The sequence below is a fragment of the Rissa tridactyla genome, chromosome 4, assembly GCF_028500815.1.
Source record: "Rissa tridactyla isolate bRisTri1 chromosome 4, bRisTri1.patW.cur.20221130, whole genome shotgun sequence".
Lineage (NCBI taxonomy): Eukaryota > Metazoa > Chordata > Aves > Charadriiformes > Laridae > Rissa > Rissa tridactyla.
The window spans coordinates 48508365-48514364 of NC_071469.1; the positions used below are offsets into that span (position 1 = coordinate 48508365).

General features: G+C 53.2%; 1 protein-coding gene across 1 annotated transcript in view; it reads right to left on the minus strand.

Moving 5' to 3' along the window:
* The window catches only part of CD82 (CD82 molecule), a 43033-nt gene extending 41384 nt beyond the window's left edge, over positions 1–1649 (minus strand). Inside the window, exon 1 of the mRNA XM_054199407.1 lies at positions 1545–1649. The gene's annotated coding sequence lies outside the window, so the exon portion shown is untranslated. The remainder of the gene's footprint in view (positions 1–1544) is intronic.
* Positions 1650–6000: the final 4351 nt, after the last annotated feature.

A 6000-nucleotide genomic window follows, 5' to 3' on the forward strand; every position in this document is an offset into this window, starting at 1 on the left:
TCAGGGCCATGTTTCTGCACTTGGACGCTGTGGTCCACCAAAAAGATCCTAGCCACACACTTCTGCTCGATGGTACTCATGCAACAAGCAAGCTTCACAGCAGCAGGCTCACCCCTCGGGCTTTGAAGAGGATTTTTTTCTCAAGCCCAAAGTGCCTGAGAAAGTTAAAAAAAAAACAAACAACCAAGCAAAAACTAAAAAGAAGTCTCCCATGGACAGGATTATCACTGATGGCAGATTTCGAGACAGCACTCTCCAGCTGTACACCCTCACTTGCAGAGAAGCACACAGGTGTTTTCGGAAGCTACACATCAAGAGGCCTCACTAGTGCTGGGATAGGTTATGTCCCTGCAAACCTCTACCGCCAGCAGCAGCACAAAGCAGATCTTGGAGATCCAAGAGCTGCTCTTCTCGCCAGCCGTCACCTCCTAGAGCACTGCAGTAGGACACTCTGTCCCTCCCTTGCACAGCTAGTAAAGTTTCAAGCTCTCATCTCATGCGCAAGATGGAAATGCTAGAGCTGGTCCAAGACATAGGAACAGTTCATCCTGAGCTAGTTTTACAATTTATTGCAGCCAGCATTTAGATTCCAGGATGGTTGGAGGTTCTCCCCCCCCGCCTTTTTTTTTTTTTTTTTTTTTTTTTTTTTTTTGAGTGCTCCATTTTATGTTAAAGTACACACAGCAGAGCTTTTATGCTCTGGGGCAGAAACAGCGTGCCTGGGTTGTAACCAGCCCTCATCCCCATATCAACAGATTTGTTAACAGCCACACTGCAAGACAATTCACAGCCAACATCTACCTAGCTGTTGAAATGCAAGGACGACTCTAAACTCTTCACTGGGATCTTAAAAAGGGGGGGAGCGGGGGGTGAAGGGACACATCAGGCTGGGCCAGTACCCGATTTCTGTAGCTGTAACAGGGGCAGGATTGCTACAGAGGCATCTAATCCACGTCCGACAAGTCAATCCCGGCAGAGTCCCGCTGCAGACGGCGGCACTGCCCGGATCGCAGCGGAGGCACGTTCAGCCTCACCGAAACCGCTCTGCAGCAACCGCAACCGCGCCCGGCCTGCGGGGCTGCTCCCGCCCGGCAGCGGGTGCCCCGCACCTGATGGCCACTTGTTTCAGGACACACGAGAGGACCAAAACTCGCACATACACACACCCGTTTCAGCGTGAAGGGGCGCACACAGGGGCCGGCGTGTGAGCTGCGAGCAACCGGGACTCGCCCCCGGAGGAGCTCCCCGCGGCCCTCGCACTGACCACCCGCCCGGGGGCTCCCCCGAGAGCCGGGGGTGGGGGGGGGATGTCCGTCCGTCCGCCCGCCGCCCCCCGAAAAGGGCTGCGCTGCCGCTCTCGGCCGCCAGCGCGCCGCGGAAAGCCCCCGCCGCTGAGATCCCCGCCGGGACCGGTCCCGGTCCCCCGCCCCGCCGGGACCCCCACCCGAGGGGAGCGGCGCCGCCGGGCCTGGCAAAGGGAGCCCCGGCCCTCGCCCTCTACCCCCGGGCCGGGCCGCCCCGCTCCCCGGCCCCACCGCGCCTACCTGCTGGTCGGGCTCGGCTTCGCGGACCGCTCCCTCCTCCGTCGATGTGTCCCTGGCTCTGCTCCGGGCCCCGCGGGGCGGAGCCGGCGGCTGCGCTGAGCCGGCCCCGGGGCGGGCCGCCCCCGCCCGGCCCCCGCGGGGGAGGCCGCCGAGAGCCGGCGCCTGGCCCGGCCGTGCCCGGGGCTTGCGGGCCGCCCTCCCCCGGGGCGGGGGGGGGAGCGCCCTGCTCACCGCCTGCTCCGGGGCAGCCTCTGGCTCGGCTGCCACATCCCCTTTGTACTCACTGCCCTTTATACAAATAACACACCGGGGCAATCCCGAGCACAAACACAGGCTGGGCGGAGAATGGATTGAGAGCAGCCCTGAGGAGAAGGACTGGTAGGCGAGAAGCTCAACACGAGCCGGCAATGTGCGCTTGCAGCCCAGAAAGTCAACCGAATCCTGGGCTGCATCAGAAGCATGGCCAGCAGGTCGAGGGAGGTGATTCTGCCCCTCTGCTCTGCTCTGGTGAGACCCCACCTGGAGTACTGCATCCAGCTCTGCAACCCCCAACATAAGAAGGACATGGACCTGTTGGAGTGGGTCTAGAGGAGGGCCATGAGGATGATCAGAGGGCAGAAGCACCTCTCTTATGAAGACAGGCTGAGAGAATTGGGGTTGTTCAGCCTGGAAGCCTTCCAGAACTTAAAGGGGGCCTATAGGAAAGATGGGGAGGGACTATTTATCAGGGAGTGTAGCGATAGGACGAGGGCTAATGGTTTTAAATTGAAAGAAGGTAGATTTAGATTAGATATTAGGAAAAAATTTTTCACTATGAGGGTGATGAGGCACTGGAACAAGTTGCCCAGAGAAGCTGTAGATGCCCTGTCCCTGGAAATGTTCAAGGCCAGGCTGGATGGGGCTTTGAGCAGCCTGGTCTAGTGGGAGGTGTCCCTGCCCATGGCAGGGGGAGTTGGAACTAGATGATCTTTAAGGTCCTTTCCAACCCAAACCACTCTATGATTCAGTGGTTTTCCACTCTCCATTGGAGCTGAGCTCCTCCCGCCTCCTCTCATGTGTTAGGCCTTGGCTGCTACCTCATCGTCTCCAGCTGTGATCAGTTCATCTTGCTCCACTTACGCAGGTAGCCCAGGTACTGCTCTAGGGTCTTTTTCCATGACTCACTGTATTTGCCGTTTCACCCACCTGACATGAAGGTCTCCCTTTGTGGCCTGTCAAGTAGGTACATATGCACCTTGACATTTAAGGCCGCTCACAGCTTGTCTGCTCCTGGGAGATGCTCGCTGGCTCTCTGCCAAGTGAAAGCAAGCCTGATGACCCACTCAAAGATTTTTCCAATGGGCAATTTTGCTGCCCTAGTGAACTCCATAAACATCAGCAGGGCTGCCTGCATTGTTCCCCATACAAACCTCATTAAGCCCTCATTTGCCCCATTGATTACAGCAATGTGAGGATAGTGAGGTGCTAGCATGCTGCGGCTGCTGTTTGCTCTGCTGACCGGTGTCATTGCATTGTTTCCCTGGGCTTCCCCATTTTGTGTAGTGTATCTGCTTTCTGCAGCAGGCAGCAGGCTCACAGCACCAGCTCTTTGTTCTTGGCGTGTGGCATAACCAACCCAATGGGATCCTGCCTCTTCTCTCCCGGCAGAACAGATGTAAAAATAATAGTGATAAGGCAATCTAATAGCAACAATAATGTGACCCTTTTAAAATCCTCATTCAAAGATACCAAAACCAAATCAGGCAAGCCAACCCTAAAATGGGATTGGGAAGGTCAGGAGGTCCCTCACGTTTCTGAAGAGCAACATTCCTCACTTTGATGGTTTCCGCTGTCCTGGCAAGAAGAGGAACAGCAAGGTCATGCAGCTCAAGGCCCCAGTCTTCGTTCTTGGGGGCAGCAAAAACCAGTTTGGCCTTCCTACTGAGACAGGTGTACAATGGCCACTTCACTCTGTCCTTACAAGATGCCTCTCAATCCTCTTTCTGTGCCCACAGGGTGATTCCTCACTATGCTGCCAGACTTTGAAGAAAAGATTTTTAAAGGTCCTTTTCCATGCTGTGCTTTATTTGTTGCATGCACTTGGTTTTAATTCTTGCATTCAGAGCCCCATCCAGTTCAAACTTTTCCCTGCAGCTCCCATTCTCTTCCTCTGGTACCCTGGTACACATCCTTCTCCCCTTTGGCAGCAGTGGTGCTCAGCAGCTTTCCCACTAGCCTGTGTATTGTCCTGCAGACATCTCACATTATTGGCAGGGTGAGCATGTGGCCGTGTAACGGGCAAATGCAGGCCACGCAACAACTCCTCCTTCGTGCATCTTGGATAGCGTAAGACAGGAGGGGCGGTGGGAGAGGGCTGCACCCAGAGAGCAGATGCCACTCACCGGGCGCCACACACCTCGCACGCAGCACCCTGGGCTGTGTGCCCTCCTCCGTACCACCAGTAGGTAACTGCAGGCTCCTCAGCTGCAGCTGGCCTGTGGGCTCGGCTAGGGAGGGCTGGTTGAAATGCAGGTGCTGAAGCAGAACAGGGATGATAAGTGGAAGTGAAATGACTCACTCTGAACAGGGGCTTTTGTAGGTGTGGTCTCGCCACCCCTATTTCTGCAGCTATCCACAGCAACACCAGGCTATTCACGGCCTGCAAACTGTCTAATAAACCTAACTTTGCTCAGGTTCCTCTCTCTTACCAAAACAGTCGTAAGGTCAATTGTTAGTGTCTAAGATGAGGACAAAGTTTTCATCAGAATTATTTGGGGCAGTATCTGAAAACTCATTTCCAACCAGTCTTGGGGACTACGTGTCTCTCTGAAAATCAGTAGCACTCCAGCATCTCTTTTCAAGAAGAATTAACCTTCAGTATAAACACTCCTATTCTCAAGCAGAATATTGAAAGTACTTTTTCTTTCCCCCTTTTCCCTCTGTAATAGGCTTTGTCTTTAATTTGAACATCTGGTCAGGCTTATGCCCAAAGTCTGTAAGCCAGAACGCTTATCTGTAAAGACGCGAGGCTCTGTGGGGTGGGTGAAGCACTGTCTGTCTGTTCTGATATTCAGTTGTCTTCGGCTGTGCACTGACAGAGTACCCAAGCCGACAGGTACTGAGCACGTAGCTTGTTTCTGATTCATACAAGAAGTGTCCTACTTTGAGGAAGGAAGCTTGGGCTCAAAATATTCCCCCTGAGGATTAGTGCAACGGCTGTTTCTTAACGAAAATGGGTTTAAAATAAAAAATGATTACAAGGTGCGGTGCAAATGGATATTGTATGTGCCAGCAGCTCCCGTGCCTGAATGAATTTGTGTCAATGGCTTTGAGAATGGGATACATGTCGGCAAGGGCAGTGTGGAGGTATATATGCATCAGTGATTGCATGTATAACTGGTTATGCTCCAGTGCCGCTCGGATATGAACCAGTGGGTCTGTAGAAAAGCATTAGGTCTATACCACTGCATTTGCTGAGAACAGGGAAAAGGTTTTAAAAGAGAGCTTGCAAAGAGCCTGAATTTTATTAGAAAGTCTGAAGTGAATCATGCTCTTCTCAGGGCTTGCAACAGGGAGTTGGCAACAGAGGAGAAACAGATCTGCAGAGATGTTGCAGCTGAGCTGCGCGCAGATGGTAAACTAAAAGCCCAAGTATAAACAGCATCTTTTACAACGCACACAGTAGGCTGGATTCTCAGCTAGTGATTAGACAAAAGTGCTTGTAAGAAAACATGCAGGCTGGAGAAACCCACCATTATGTGGTGTGTAAGGCCGAAGAACAAATACTATTTCAAAGGCAGCCAGAGACCAGCCAACAAGTCATTCAGCCAAGAAATCTGTTTTTGCCTTGGGCCATCTTCATTTCAAACCCAACAATCATTCCTTGTCAAATGAATACTTCCTTTTTAGATGGAATTAATCTCGTTACCCAATCGAGTCATGGCGGATTCTGTGGATAAACACGGGAAGTCTGCACACGAGCCCGAGTCCCTGGGATGCAGCCTCGTACAGCTCCTGATTCATTTGTACACAAGGTCTGTCTCCTTCAGGCACAAGGGAATACTAATGCCCAGCAGAGAGCTGCTGGGCTGCGCCTTCACGGCCGTTCGCAGCTTTGCTCTGGGTTGCGAGAAGCTGCACAGTCCTCAGAGCCCCCCTGCTTTGCCATGAAAAACACAGGTATGCACGGGTGGCTACTAATTATGGGTGGCTGCTAATGATGGAGGGAACTACAGCCCCCTCGTTCTCTGTTGGTGAAACCATGCCTGGCAGGGTAGGAGCCATTCCGGAAGAGTGGGGTCCAAGCACGCAAATTCCCACTGTTTTATGTATAGGCAGTGGTTTGCACCTCTCTGTGAAGCAGGGATGGAAGGGGTCCGGGTTCTTCTGCCGCAAGCTGCAGAGTGGAAAGGACCAAATTGCTTTTCTCTAGTCTCGGAGGACCTCTGAGGAGAAGGGGTCTGAGGTTCAGCTGGCA